Genomic DNA, 15,656 nt, shown 5'->3' with positions numbered 1-15,656 from the left:
TAAGCCAGACCCAAAGGAACATAGGCTCAATGGTTTCCCTCATTTGTCCTAATCAGTAGAAACCTTGGGCTCTCCTAGCAGAGACTTTCAATAGAGCAAAACCTAAATACATAAGGCCATACAGTGTGACCCTAAATGAAAGGATCTCTAGGATATAGAAACAAAAGCCATATAATGAGTGATTGTTGTCCTTAATGTACTATGTTATCTCTCATCTCTTTTGCTGTCTCTTGGTTATCTCATATTGTTACAGTATTTCACTTTGTTATCTGATATATCGGATAAATGTGTATTTGGTTATTTGAAATTGGATAGGGAAGGGGGGAAAACAAGATGAGGGGAAGGGGTGGAGGGAGGGAAATGGGAACCAAAACATGAGAAAGGGTATCAATGTATGTGAAGTAGTGCACCTTCTATCTGGTGAATATAATGTGACCCTTCTATTAATTACAATAAAAAATATATGAAAAAAAAGAATTGCTGAAGTCAGATGCTGATGGTTCACGCCTGTAATCCTAGCTACTCAGGAGGCTGAGATCTGAAGATCATGTTTCAAAGCCAGCCCAGCCAGCAAAGTCCATGAGACTCTTATCTCCAATTAACCACCAGAAAACCAGAAATGGGGCTGTAGCTTCTAAGTGATAGCCTTGAGCAAAAAGAGCTCTGGGATAGTGCCCAGACCCTGACTTCAAGCCCCATGACAGACAAAAAGAAAATCAAAATTGCTGACCCTTTCAGAATTGCCAGTCTACCAGGCTGCTATATCTAGTGGTACTTGCCTAGAATCCTTGCAACTCAGGTGTATTGTGGGGAAGAGCATCAGGACAGGCCACAGGGAAAGAGTACAGCCAATAGAAAGTATTTATTAGCCAGCCGGCAACAACACTGGAGCTTCAGGACTCCCCAAGTGCAGCAGCAAACCTATTCTCAAGGCTGATTTTAAGCAAAGGTTTCCATCCGTGTTTGCTCAGGGTTAGAAAGTCCCTAATAGCTCTTTCCTGCAGGTGCAAGCCAACTGTGAAGTTACAGAAGTGAAAACAATGCTGTATAGCAAGCCTTAAGCCAGGGCAACATGACTTGTTTCTACAATTTCTATGATCATTACCTGGAGACAACGAAACAATGGACAATGGATACATGTATCTTTAAATGTCAAATCATAAGAAAGTAGTCTCATTGGCAGAGGTGCAGACCTTTCTTTAAGATGGAGTCACAAAAGCAATATATAGTTGCAGAAGCTATGAGTAAACTCTAAGGCAGTGAGATGTGACAAGCCCTATTACAGGAGGAAGACAGGAGGATTGTCAAGGCCAGCCTGAATGAAAGTAGCTGAAAAGTCGCTAAAATGGAGATGTGGCTAATAAAGTGGTAGAGCACTTGCATGAAGTCCTAGGTTCAAGCTCCAGTGCTGCCTTTCCTCCACCCACCTATCCCCAAAGTAAGGACCAACTATATTCCCAGGTGACTGTGTACACTAGTTATTACTTTCTTCTCTTTTTCTTTTTTTTTCTTTTTGATATAGGGTCTATATAACCCAGGCTGGCCTTGAACTTGCAATCTTCCTGCCTCTGTCTCCCAAGTACTTAGGATTATAGGTGTATGCCACCTTAACAGATCACATTGACATTTCAAGTATTGGGGGTTTGCATTGAGGCCTTTCTCTTTGCCAAGGACTTCACCACTTAAGCCAGACTCGGAACCCTTGATGTGTTGTGGGAGGGGAGGGGAAAAGGGTGGGTCATGGAGATTGAACTTGGCCTGGGCACTGTCCTTGAGCTCTTCGGCTCAAGGCTACTACCCTACCCCTGTGTCATGCTGTTTGGTCCCAGGAAAGTTTTGCTATAGAGAATGGTTACCCTTGATGATCCCACTAGTGTGGTTTGCTTTGCTTAATGCTTTTGTTGTCATCCTGGCTACTCAAGAGGCTGAGATCTTAGCATCAAGGTTCAAAGCCAGCCCGGGCACACAAGGACCTGAGACTCTTATCTCTAATTAACCTCTAGAAAACAGGAAGTGGGGCTTAGTTCAAGGGGTAGAGCAGTAGCCTTGAGCTGAAGAGCTCAGGAACAATGCCCAGGCCCAGGGGTAGGGTGGTACCCTTGAGCTGAAGAGCTCAGGGATGGCACCCAAACTGAGTTCAAGCCCCACCCTACCCCTTGAGCCACAGCCCTACTTCTATTCAGGAGACAGATCTGAGGATCACACTTAGAAGCCAACCCAGGCAGGAAAGTCTGTAAGACTTTTCTCTAGTAACTATCAAAATGCTAAAAGTGGAGTTGTGGCCCAAGTGGTAAAGTGTTAGCTTGAGCAAAAATCTCAGGGACAGCACCCAGGGCCTGAGTTCAAGACCCAGGACTGGTACACACACACACACACACACACACACACACACACACACACACACACGCACACGCGCGCACACACATTCACACACAACTCACATATGCACACATGTTATGGTAAGCCATTTTTTTGCATTATCATAGTTTATTCCTCATGAAAATTTGGATGGTACATGCTGTTAGGCCCAGTTACTTGGTCGCATTGTTTGAGGAGCTGTGATGAGGCAGAATGACCTGTCAGGAGAATGTGATAGAGAAAAAGTTTCCAACTCACGGCAACCAGACTGCCAACCAACCACAGACTGTGATCTCTGAAATCGTGAGTCAAGAGAAATCATTCTGCTTTTAATTTGACTGCCTCAACATCAGGGTGTTGAAAAGCTAACACCCTTTCCATGTCCAGACTTCACTTCCCTGAGCAAACTTATTTCAAGAAGTAAGGCTGAGTTCCAGATTTATCTGAGATTGGCATATGGGTAGAGACAGACAGAGAGGGCAAAGAACGACTTCACAAGACAAGAGAGAGGTCAGGTATAGTGGCCATTAATCCTGGCAGAGAACTATGTCCTTGATCACACTTTGGGATATGGAGATCTTCATCCAGATGACTTGAAGGGACAGACTTTCTCTTACGACAACTCTAAGTCATGTTATGTTACGAATACTATTAGTTTTTAAAATTGTGAACATAGTCATAACATACACAGAAATCGTAATTTGAAATGTAACTATGCATATGCTCTCAATGAATGAATATGAAGCTATCATTAAAGGTTTGTAGGATCAAATATCAAGGTAGGAAATTCCATTTGGCACTGGAGATTCCTAGTACAAGCAGGATACTCCACTGTAGCCACTGTGGGGAGGGTGAATGGCCTGGGGAAAAGGTGAGAAGGACAGGAATGGGTGGGGGTCACTCCCTAGTGAGTGACTGGAGTAAGGATGGAGCTGTCTATCTACACAGGCTCATACCCCACACAACACACCGTGCACCTCTGCCGAAGGTGTGGTCCCAGGTGCTTGGGTGTCTTTCTGGACAGCTGGCTCAGGCCCACAGAGAAAGTTCAAGGGCTCTGTACCAAGAACAGACCTTCACGATTAGGCAAGAAATCCTCCCACAGTATTATCAAATTCTTCCTCCATCCTGCCAGAAATCAGAGATGTCCCAAGAAACAGAGTTCAGGTGCAAGTTGGTTAGGTAAGAATTCCAACACAATTACACCTATGTAGCACTGACAGCCTATACCTGAAGGGCTTCAGAGGGACATGAATCTTTAAGAAGCCATATTACCCACATATGTTATAGCTAAATAATATTTCAAGTGGCAGAATGGTCACCTGAATATCACCAACCTTATCGACAATGATAAAAGATAAAAGAAAATTCAGGGGATGTAGCTAAGTAGTGGAGGGCTTGCCTAATAGGTACAAGGTCCTTGTTCAGTGAACAAAGTCCTAAATCAATCTCCAATATCATGAATGAATTAATTAATTCAAAAACTTAATTCAGTTTTCACAGTTGTCTTTTGATCACAAGAACCATGTATTTTTACTGTTTTGATACTTTTTATTATCTTTAAGTAGTTGCACAAAGGAGTTGCCATTCAACAAAGTAATGTCCTTTTTTTAAAATGATCTTTAAAACATAATTCAGAAAAGTAAACATCTATATGTATGCCCACCAATAAATACACCTAAGTAGATGAGTTTTACATAGTGAACAAGAGAGTGTAGCCATTGTTCTGATCTAAAGGAGGACCCTACAGAAATCTCAAATACTTCTTGGCATCCTCTCTCAGCCATGACTTCATAACTTTGTTTGGCCAGGGTTGAGCTTTATGTACATGGAATACTATAGAATACATTTGCATGTGTCATTCTTCAGGTCAACATTATGTTTGTGAGAGTCAACCACAAGTGTCTGTCAACAGTCCATTCCTTTCCATAGTCAAATGCCATTCCTCTGTAGAACTAGGATACAATATCTTTGAATAACTGGTTCCACCTTAGCCACTAAAGATAAGGGTGAAATGACTACTTGGTACTTGTGATTTATGATCATTTCTTCAGTCATCAGGATCCCAGAGATATGCCACTGGATCCCAGCAGTGCTAATTTTTTTTACAAATTAAAATTGGATGCTCGTGGCTCATACGTGTGCTCCTACATATTCAGACTGAGGATCTTGGTTTGAAGCCAGCCTGGGCAAATAAATCTGTGAGATTCTTCTCCAACTAGCCAGTAAAAACTCAAAATTGGACTGGTGTCCCAGGTAATTGAGGGCCAGCTTTGAGCGAAAAAAACAGGCAAGAATGTGAAGACCTGAGTTCAAGCCCCAGTACCAGAAAATATATATACAGATTAAGAGCTATAAATTTCAGAATTCATTATTGAAATTACCAAAATCATAAAAAAAAGACTAAACTAATTGTAAAGGCAATAAAAAGACCAAAAAAAAACATTAAAGGAAGAAAAAACGACATGTGGCAATAGCATTCCAAATTGATTAATCCTAAAACAAGGGGTTTTTTTTGTCACTTGTAACTTTTTAAATCATAAAGCAACTGGAAAGGTGTGCTTCCCACTATAGTCTGCATATAATTCACAACTATTTTTCATCCTATGCTTGAAGCTGTGTATTAGCTCCTTTAACCGATCAGATGGTCTGCCCTGTCATCAAAAGCACCAACACTAGTCTTCAATGTCTAAACAATCATGCACTTACTGTTAGAAAATGTTTGTCTCTGATGTGGAACTCATGCTTAACCATGACAGCAATCTCACCTCCCTCTTGCTCTAAGAGCGGGCATGTGATGAGCCTCCCACGTGGATGAAGAAATGCACTGCCCTCAAAAGCACTTTGCAATACATCTGATTTGGCTTTCACCATCATTGATTTCTTCTTTTGGAACTATACATTTGTGACTTAGCCAACTTTTGCCCACATTTTGTAGACTAGGACAAGGTTGAGCAGGAGAGCTGAGTTGTGTTGATCACGGGTAATTCCCAGGCAGGTCTGTTTCACACAGAACGCACAAGGAATTTAAAGATCTGGGAATCAATTTCTCTTAAGGATCCATTCTGTCTGCCATCTTGGAAGTCTTCATGTATCCGGCTGTGCATGAGAGTATAACATATCTGCCATTCATGTACACCCAGCCTAGAGACTCTGGGCATATTTTGTATTTTATTTATTTATATACTTTTGCCAGTCCTAGGGCTTGAACTCAGGGTTTGAGCACTGTCCTTGGGCTTTCTCAAGGCTACAGCTCTACCACTTGAGCCATAGCACCACTTCCGGGTTTTTCTATGTATGTGGTACCAAGGAATCAAACCCAGGTTTTCATGCATGCAAGGCAAGCGCTCTTACTGCTAGGCCAAACTCCTGGCCCCTGTATTTTATTTTTAAATGCAACCTATTTTTGAAACATTTCAATGGACAAATTAATGAGTTCCATGGCTTGATACATAGATAACCACATGTTCAGAGAAAATCTTCAGTTGTGGATCTGAAAATTTTGGACAATTTTTATATCATTTTAAAAGAATTGGATGAATATTTGGAGAAAGTAAGATCCAAACGAAATCCTCAGCAATAAGAAAGCCAGAGCCCTAGCCAGGGCTGAGCCAATGGCTCAGCCTTATAATCTTAGGTATACAGGAGGCTGAATTTGGAGGATCCTGGTTCAAATTCAGCCCAGATAGACAAATCTAAGAGACTCCCATTTATCTCCAATTAACCAGCAAAAAAAATCCTGTATTTGTAGCTCAAATGATAGTCTCAGCCTTGAGTGAGAAAGCCAAGGGAGAGCGTGAGGGCCTGATTTCAAGCTCCGGTACTGGCACAAACAAAAAAATCCTGAAGGGCTGGGAGTTTGGCCTAGCAATAGAGTGCTTGCTTAGCATTAACCAAAACTCAGGTTCCATTCCTTGATACCACAAGCATAGAAAAAGCTGGAAGTGGAACTGTGGCTCAGGTGGTAGAGCTCCAGCCTTGAGAAACCCAAGGACAGTGCTCAGGCCCTGAGTTCAAGTACGGGACTGCCCCACCCCCACCCAATCCCCCCAAGTATGGGACTGCCCCACCCCTACCCCACCCCCCCCTCAAAAAAAAAGAAAGAAAGAAAAGAAAAGTCCTGAGCCTTTAAGCCTGTCTTGTAGTGGTGTTTATGAACAGGTGGGAGGTCTCAGACAAGGTTATAATGATGGTCCTAGGTGATCATACAATGAAAGAAGGGATAAAAATAGGAAGCCTGGGATTCATATGCATTTTCTGCTGTTTTGTAATAGAATACACTGACTTGAATTATAAAGGAGAGAAATTTCCCACGTTCTTCATACTGAGAGGTCTGAGAAGATGGCATCAGCATTTGAGGAGGGCTTCTTGCTGCAACTTAGCCCAAGGAAAGAACAAGAAAGCACCTGTGTTCAGGCCTCTTTTCCACTTCTTGTGAGTCCACTACTCCCTCAATACTACATCTAATTCTGATGACCCCACCAACAAACATCATCAATATATGAATCTGGGGATAACTTCACATGGACTTCTAGGAAACATATTCAAACTTTAGCAGCCTGTAAAACTCAAGAAGATAGACTTAAAAAAAAATCCACAGGAAGCCAGAATCACAGGAAGTATAGTGAAAAGACTGAATTAGGAAGTCAAGGGTATCTAGGAGAGGGTACTAGAGATAGACACTGGAAAAATAAACTCCTCACCTTAGATTTAAGTGAAGAATGAAAAAGGAGGGGAAAAAAACCCTTGGAAAATACCTAACCACATGTCTGTTATCATATGTGCCTAGGACTAGAATCTTTACTACTTATAGAATATCTATTATTTATGTTACCTTTACTTTCCAACTTTAAGACAAATATTTAGTTAAATAATGCTCCCAACAAAGTATATTAGTGTGATAAAATCCAATCAAACTCTGGATTATGTTAATATACACGTGTGTACATTTGTTAAAGCCCAGATGTGGTAAACTTACAATGGGTGGATTTTACAACTTGAAATCACATCACAATGAAACTTTAAGAGAGAAAGAAGAGAATGGCCATCTTGCTCATCACTCTCATCCTCAGTAATTCTTCCTGGAGATAATTCTATCTATAGTTCACTTTAGTCGTAGGTCTATCAAAGACAGAAGCCCAGGGGAAAAGACATCTCAGAAAAAAAGGAAAAGGAAGAGCCACCTTTCGTGGACATTGCTGGACACGCTAGTTCTATTTGAATTTTCTTCCAACATGATTTTGGCAACCTTTGGACAATAATCTAGGTCAGATCTACATAAATTCCTAACCATGTCATTCATGCTGTGATTATTCAGGAGGGAAAAGAGTTTGCTAGCAATGATAAAGATCTAGAAATAAGTAGAAGAACACCAGACAATCTGTCCTTGTCTTCTCAGTGAGAAGCGAAATGAGTGTCTGGCTTCCTGCCCAGGAGTGCTGAGCAATGTCGTACGTAGGGAAGCATAATCATGTGCCTCGTTCTCTCATTGTCTTGCATGAACGTGAGTCCTAGTTTACTGAAATGTCTGCATTTCTTTGTCATGTGAATACTTACTACCAACTAGGTAGCAAATACTGGTGCCTCCTCACCTCATCCATTACCTATTTTCTTTGTTCAGCCTCCTCTTTCTTATGACTCAGGCTTGTCTGTTTCCTACTCCTGTTCCAGCTAACATTTTCTTTTTGTCCTAGAACAAGCAAATGAGTCTTTTCACCACTCAACTGTTATATGGGAATTCAGTCATGAAAAACAGAGGAGCCACATGTTGAGAAGTGAAATCAGGAGTCTTTATTAGAAAGCTGGCAACCACAGGTACACACACGTCCCCAGAAAACTTGTAGCCTTGAATACACCTAACACTGTTATAAAACTGAGCTATGAAGTTAGCAAAGCAAAGAAAGAGCCAAAAGAAAAACACCAACAAACCAGATCAATTCCAATGGAGTGCGCAAGTGAGACACCATGGTGACTGGAGGAGAGCCAAGAAACAAAATGGCACCTGAGCTGGTCCAGGCCTCAGTGGAGTCCTGCTCAGGAAACAGGGTCACATACAGCTTGGAGGGTCTCACAAATTCATGAAACAGGATTGGCAGGTCCAGTAACCTATTGTCCAAGTCCTTGCCCCTGCCTCTAGAAATTCAGGTATGTCTATCATTTGGGGCGGGGTTTCCCTACCTCTACCATAAGACAAAATGGCCCCAGGTAACTTAATTCTCTATCATGCACTATGCGGCCAAGATGGTTTCTTTTAGACCCAGTATACTTATTTCAATGTTTCTAAGAATCCAATCATGTCCTTCTACCAACAATACTTTTTGGCAAAACTGATGTATTTGAATACATCATCTGATGACTACACTTTTTCCACTATTTTACAAAGAAATCCCCAAAGATAATATGCCCTTTAAAATGAATCTTTTAACAACAGAAGGTATGCATTTATGTTTTGTTATTGTCATTTTGTTTGGTTTGCTTCTGCTAATATGTAGGCTTAAACTCAGGATCTCTCACTTGCTTGAATTTCTTGCTAGTATTCAACTCCAGGTCTGCATTGTTCAGGTTAATTAGAGGTGGATTCTTGAAATCATGATCCTCCAGCCTCCTGAGTAGCTAGGACATATTTTATTTTTACAGGTATTTTAAAAAAATTTTTATTGTAATTAATAGAAGGGTTACATTATATTCACCAGACAGAAGCTGCATTACTTCACAAACATTGCTACCCCTTCTCATGTTTTTGTCCCCATTTCCCTCCCCCTCCCCCTGCCCTCATCTTGTTTTCCCCCTTCCCTATCCTATTTCAAATGAACAAATAAACAAATATACAATATATCAGATAACAAGGTAAGATACTGTAACAATAACAGGTATTTTTAATGTTATAAAAATAATGCTTGACATTTGTAAAACATCAAACAATATAGAAACAAATCTCATACCACAGGAAGTCTCTCCTCACCGAGCCCCACCCCCACCCCCTCACCCTGCCACGGGCCCCAGAGGAAACCACTGTCAACTGTGCAGTGTGTGTTATCTCCATCTGTAATGCCTACACACAATAGAATCACACATTTAATTTAGTGGAATAATTCTTTTGTTTTCACTTACCACACTTACCTGGATATCTTTCCCTCCACTGAGCACAGTGCAAGCTTCTTTCTTCTTATTGGCTTTATAGAATTCTATTACATGACTAACTCATGGTCAACAAAATAGATGTGTGTTTAAGTCCCCTCCTGCTCCTTTGTTCTTGAAAACAAGCTTCAATGAAATTCTTTTTCATTTTTATTTTTATTGTAAAGTGGTACAGAGAGGTGACAGTTACATAAGCCAGGTAATGAGTATATTTCTTTTTGAATAGTATCACTCCCTCCCTCATTTTGTCCATTTTCTTCCCACTCAGCCCCCTTCCCCCCACAAGTTGAATAGTTTATTTTAAACATGGTGTCTAGTGAGAATCACTGTTGAATTAATTCGCCCTCAATCTCACCATTTCTGTGCTTCCCCTCCCCCTTCCCAAATCAGATAAACTTACATTCAGGACAAAATGCACAGAAGTCACAAATAATGGCAAAAAGGAAAAAATAGAAAGAAGCACAAAAAGTAAAAAAATAAAACTTGTTTCCATTTCTTGGACTTCATTTTAATAAGCACCATTTCATATGATCATATGCACATAGCTATTGAGCCCTGTGATCCTCTCCTAAGAATATCCTCCTTTGCTATTTAGGATGATGCTAAGTAAAATGAACTCCAGGATAGGGAAACAAGAGGTTTATCTTTGTGGTTGTTGTTTTTAATGGACTGTGTGAAGTTATTTCTTTTCTCTTTTTTTTTCTTATGGTTTATCCCCTGTTGTTACTGCACCTGCCTTTGGTACCTGGTATATTATATATACATGTATTTGTTTTTCAAATTAGGGAAGAGAAGGGGAAAAACAAGACAATGAGACAAAGGACAAAAGGTAAACCAGTGTAACAGTGATATTCACAGGACAGTATGTTGGAAATGAACTTTACAACCTGGGTCAGGGGGAGTGGGAGAAAGACATGGGAAAGGATAACTATGTTCAAAAAGTGATGTACTCACATCCTTATGAATGTAACTGTAACCCTTCTATATATCACCCTGACAATAAAATTTAAAAAAAAATAAAGACTAAATCCATAAAGTAAAAAAGAAAAAAAAAGAATATCCTCCTCTGACTTCACTGTGTGAATGTTTAGAGTCTGGTTCAGTTTATTCTGTCCAACTATAATTTCTTGTCTTATACTATTCATTGTGTTTATTTGCAGATTTATAGACACATTCTAATTATTCCAAATGAGGGAAACCATGCAACTTATGTTTCTTTAGGTCTGCCTTACTTCACTTCATATGACCCAGCAATTCTACTCCTGGACTTTTATCCACAACCAGCCTTCACTAAAGCTACTAGCACAATGACATTCTTTGCAGCATTGTTTACCATAGCCAAGATACATAATCAACCCAGATGCCCCTGAAAGAGAGAGAGAGAGAGAGAGAGAGAGAGAGAGAGAGAGAGAGAGAGAGAGAGAGAGAGAGAGAGAGAGAGAGAGACTTTTCTTCCTGCAAATCCATATTTCCACAAGACTGGTTCCTGCCTGTGAACTAACACTCCGAAGTTATGACAGCAACTGTCCATAAAGGACATACCAGTTTACACTTTTACATTAGAGGATGTGGTAACAGTTCTGGATTCTAATGTACTTATTTTTGGAAGGAAGACTTGAACTGTACGGGGCTTCATGCTCACTTCTCTTGTTTGCTTATGGTTACTTCCCCATCACTTGAGTAATTCCACAGGTTGGGCTAGTTTCTGGCTAGTGAGAGACATTTTTCTGCCTAGGTAGGCTTTAATCCTTGAACTATTGAATCTCAGCCACCTGAAGAGCCGGAATGACAGGTGTGAGCTACCAACAACTGGGTTATGTAATCTTTTTTTTTTTTTTGCCAGTGCTGAGGACTTGAACTCAGTGCCAGACTTGAACTCAGGACCTAGTGCTCTACCATTTGAGTCACAGTGCCACTTCTGGCTTTTTCTGTGTATGTGGTACCGAGGAATCAAACTTAAGGCTTTATGCACCCTACCAAGCACACTAGTCAAGCACACTACCACTTGGCTACACTCCCAGCCCTGTAACTTCTTAATATGTGGATTTTGATGGAGGAGAAAACATACAATGCTTTCCAATATAACTTCTAAATACAATGAAATTTAGCATCTTTTCAGAAGCTTTTATTATTTTATGTATTTGTGAATTATTTGTGTATTTTTTTACCCAATCTTACTCAAAGTGTAAGATTATGGAGATGCTATATATTATGGCCAGTGACAAATGGCCAATTTTGAATACAAAAATATTTTCTACTGGCCTGTTAGCATTCTGCTTTTTACCCTACAGAGGTTTATATGATTTATTTAGACACATCAGGACTTCATACTTTCTGAGTTGTCTTGCATTGTCTCAAATTACAAGAAAAATCCCAGGTTTTCTTCAAAATTTAAATAGTTCATTAATAAAAATTATTGTTTGTTCTATCTGGGTGCCCAATGTCCCATTTTCACTCTTTGTTTTGTTTAGTAAATGGGTGTTTCTTTAGGTTTCTGTTCAAAAGAATGATTCATTTTGTTGCAATGCCTTCCCTGGGTGTGTTTAGCTTACGGGATCTTTGGCTCTGATTGCTGGGAATAAGATCTACCTGCTTGCCAAGCCCTTGTCAGTGATCAGTCATACCTTCCCTCCCACTCTTTCTCTTTCTCTCTTTCTTTCCCTCCCCCCCTCTCTCAAACTGTTCGGTATTAAGTTACATTTTTATACCTTTCTCATTTCAATGGATATATGCTTGAAGGAAAGTTTTAAAAAATATAATTAAAGCCCCAACAGAATAAAAGAAAAAAGAAAACCCAGATTTCTACTGCTCAAGTAAATGAAAATGTGAGGACAAGGAAGAAGCATTTTCAATGCTTTTAATGTCTATGATTAAAATGTCATTTAAAATTTTCAATCATACCTATATTTAATTTGCCACTACATCTCCAAAATCCAAGTTACGCAAAGAGCATTTCCCTTAGCCTTGATAAGCCTGAATATGAAGATAGATATAAGGGATTCCATCTGAATACACTCCTTATAAATTCATGACAAGGGGCCAGGAGCGAGTCCTAGTGGTAGAGTGCTTGCCTAGCATGCACAAAGCCCAGAAAAGCTGGAAGTGGTACTGTGGCTCATGTGGTAAAGTGCTAGCCTCAAGAAAGCCCAAGAGCAGTGCCCAGGCCTGAGTTCAAGTCTCAGGACTAGTAAAAAACAAGTTCATGACAAAGGATTTTTACTTCCAGAATATAAACCACATTTTGAAGAGGTGAAAAGTTCTTTCCTACCTTGGGCCCCCATTTTCTTTTCCTGTGGGTAACCAATGACACCTAGTGCTTTGGTAAAGTCACATGGTACACATGAATTGGGCCAAAGAGTATATATAGCTTTCTAATTCATTATCAATATACTTTCTCAAGAGATGCATAATTTACACCATCATCTGAAGACATGCTTCTCTCTCAAAATACCTGTTAATCTTAAAGGTGATTAGCTTTCTAATATGGGTTTCTTGGGCCCTAAGGGCCAAGAAATTGAGAATGTGGGTAATATCATTTTTTCATGTTAATTAGGTCATTAAAACTTTCCCACCACAAACTGTCCACTTCTTGCCTTGATCACAAAAGCTTCTTTTGACCAGGAGTTTGGCCTCATGGCACAGTGCTTGCCTAACATTCACAAAGATCTGGTACCACATACATAGAAAAATCCAGAAATGATACTGTAGCTCAAGTGGTAGAGCTATAACTTTGAGAAAGCCCAAGGACAGCGCTCAGGCCCTGAGTTCAAACCCCAGGACCAGCAAAAAAAAAAAAAATCCTGTCTCAGCTTTCAGATTGATGAAGCTTCAAGCTTCCTTATATTAACAATAACCTGTTAGGAAAATGGAAAACTGAAAAAGAATAGATAAGACTCAGTCTTCAATAGGCTAGAACTGTTTATTGCCAGCAAGCATCACAGGATTTCCCATGGGTATGGATGTTGTACACAGGGCTGGACTTGGGGGCTGACTTATATGCATCCTAAGAAGGAAGCAGAAAATTAAAAAAATTAGGCTATATCAGAAGGGATCTCTACTACATTGTTGATGGTCCTATACACTTGTTCAGCCACTGTGGAAAGCAGCATGGAGGTTCCACAAAAGACTAAATATAGAGCTCCCCTATGACCCAGCAATACCACTCCTGGGCATTTACCCAATCGTCCAGAAACAAAGACATTCTAAAGCTACTAGCCCAAGGATATTCATTGCAGCACTATTTACTATTTACTAAGATATGGAACCAACCCAGATGCCCCTCAGTAGATGAATGAATCAAGATGTGGTACTTATACACAATGTAATTCTATGTTGCCATCAGAAAGAATGACATGCACTATTCTTAAACAAATGCAAAGGGTTTTTTTTTTGGGGGGGTGACATATTAAGCGAAGTAAGCAGACCCAAAGAAACATAGGCTCCATGGTTTTCCCCATTTATAATAATTAGTACACATCTAGGATTTTCCTAGCAAAGGGTCACAATAGCACAATAGCACAATGTACATATGACCACATAGGATGATGTTAAGTGAAATGAACTCCAGGATATGGAAGCAAGAGGTTTATCTTTGTGGTTGCTGTTTTTAATGTACTATGTGAAATTATTTCTTTCATCTTTTGTTCTTTTTTCCCTTATGTTTTATCCCCTATTATTACTGTACCTGACTTTGGTGCCAGATTTTTATTTGTTTATTTGAATTAGGGAAGGAAAGGGGAAAAACAAGATGATGAAGCAAGGACAAAGGGTGAACTAGTGTAACAGCGATATTCACAGGGTAATATGTTGGAAATGACTTTACAACTTGGAAGGGGGTAGGGAGAGAGAAAGTAGGGGAAATAAACTATGGCAAAAGGGTAACAATGTTCAAGAAATGATGTAGTCTTTTCCTTATGAATGTAACAGTAACCCTGACAAAATAGAAAAAACTTAAAAAAAAATAGGCTATGAGGTCAATGTCAAGGCAGTGTCAAGGTACCCTTGGCATTGCCAGGCCCAGAGTGGTATAAGGGGGCTTTTGGCTAAAGCAAGGTCAAAGTTACCTGACCAAGGCAAGCATGTGGGCACACACCTGGTGTTTTGCTTGACCTGGAAGAATAAGGCAGGAGTCAATCTTTAAATATTCCATCTTTCGATATATAAAAAGATTGGGCTCATAGAGGAGACCAAGAAGGGGTTGGTAGTTGTCTTTTTTTTTTTTTTTTCCTAATTCCTGCTGCCATCGGAACATCACGGAGACACTAGAGCACACTTAGATTAGGAAAATGGAGGAGAAAGAAACACAGGGGGTCTGTGCTCTGGGTGAAGAGCTGCCTGGGAGAGTGGAGGGAAAGCCAAAGGCTTGATGAGAGGCAGCCAGGAGGTTGGTGGCCTCTCAGGAGTGGTCCCCGTTACCCTGGCACTTTTCCTCTCCAGGGTCTTAATCACCATATGTTAGGAAAATGGAGGAGAAATGAAAAGGAATAGATGAGACTTGATCTTCAACAAGCTAGGACTGTTTATTACCAGCAAGGGTCACAGATTTTTCCCTGGGTATAGAGGTTGTATACAGGGCTATCTCGGGGTCTGGCTTATATGGATAATAGCAAGGGAGCAGAAAATTTAAAAAAAAATAGGCGATGGTCTTTTGGGGGATAAGGGCAGTGCCCTTGGCCAGGCAGAAAATGTAATACTGGGCCTGGGTGAAAGGGCTTTCACTAAGCCAAGGTCTGCGTGACCTACTTATGGACAAGCTCCTGAGAGTACACCTGGTGTTTTGCTTGACCTGGGGGAATAAGACAGGAGTCAATCCTTCCTATTCCATCTTTAAATGCATATGAAAAAAAAAGATTGGGCTGGGGGGGGGGAGATAAGTTCTTCAAAAGCCAAGACCTCTGCACATATGGCTCCATTACATGCAGCAGCAGTGCATCCTCAATCCTACCCCCACTGGGTCATGCCTGGCTCTGCACAGGTGTGACATGGTCCCTCCCTGCTCATGAACTCCAGGATTCTTTTTATTTTTTCAGATTTTTCCCCCCAATGCTAGGGATCCCAGGAATTTCATGCTAGGCTTAGCAACCGAGGCCAAGAACTTTTCTAATGTCAATATCTGGATCCCTTCCAACTCAGAAATGATGATTTAATAATCTTGGGTGCAG

This window comes from Megascapheus bottae, chromosome 9 (genome assembly GCF_031878675.1).
Source record: "Megascapheus bottae isolate mThoBot1 chromosome 9, mThoBot2.hap1, whole genome shotgun sequence".
In the NCBI taxonomy this organism is placed as follows: Eukaryota; Metazoa; Chordata; class Mammalia; order Rodentia; family Geomyidae; genus Megascapheus; species Megascapheus bottae.
This window is presented reverse-complemented; position numbering follows the sequence as displayed.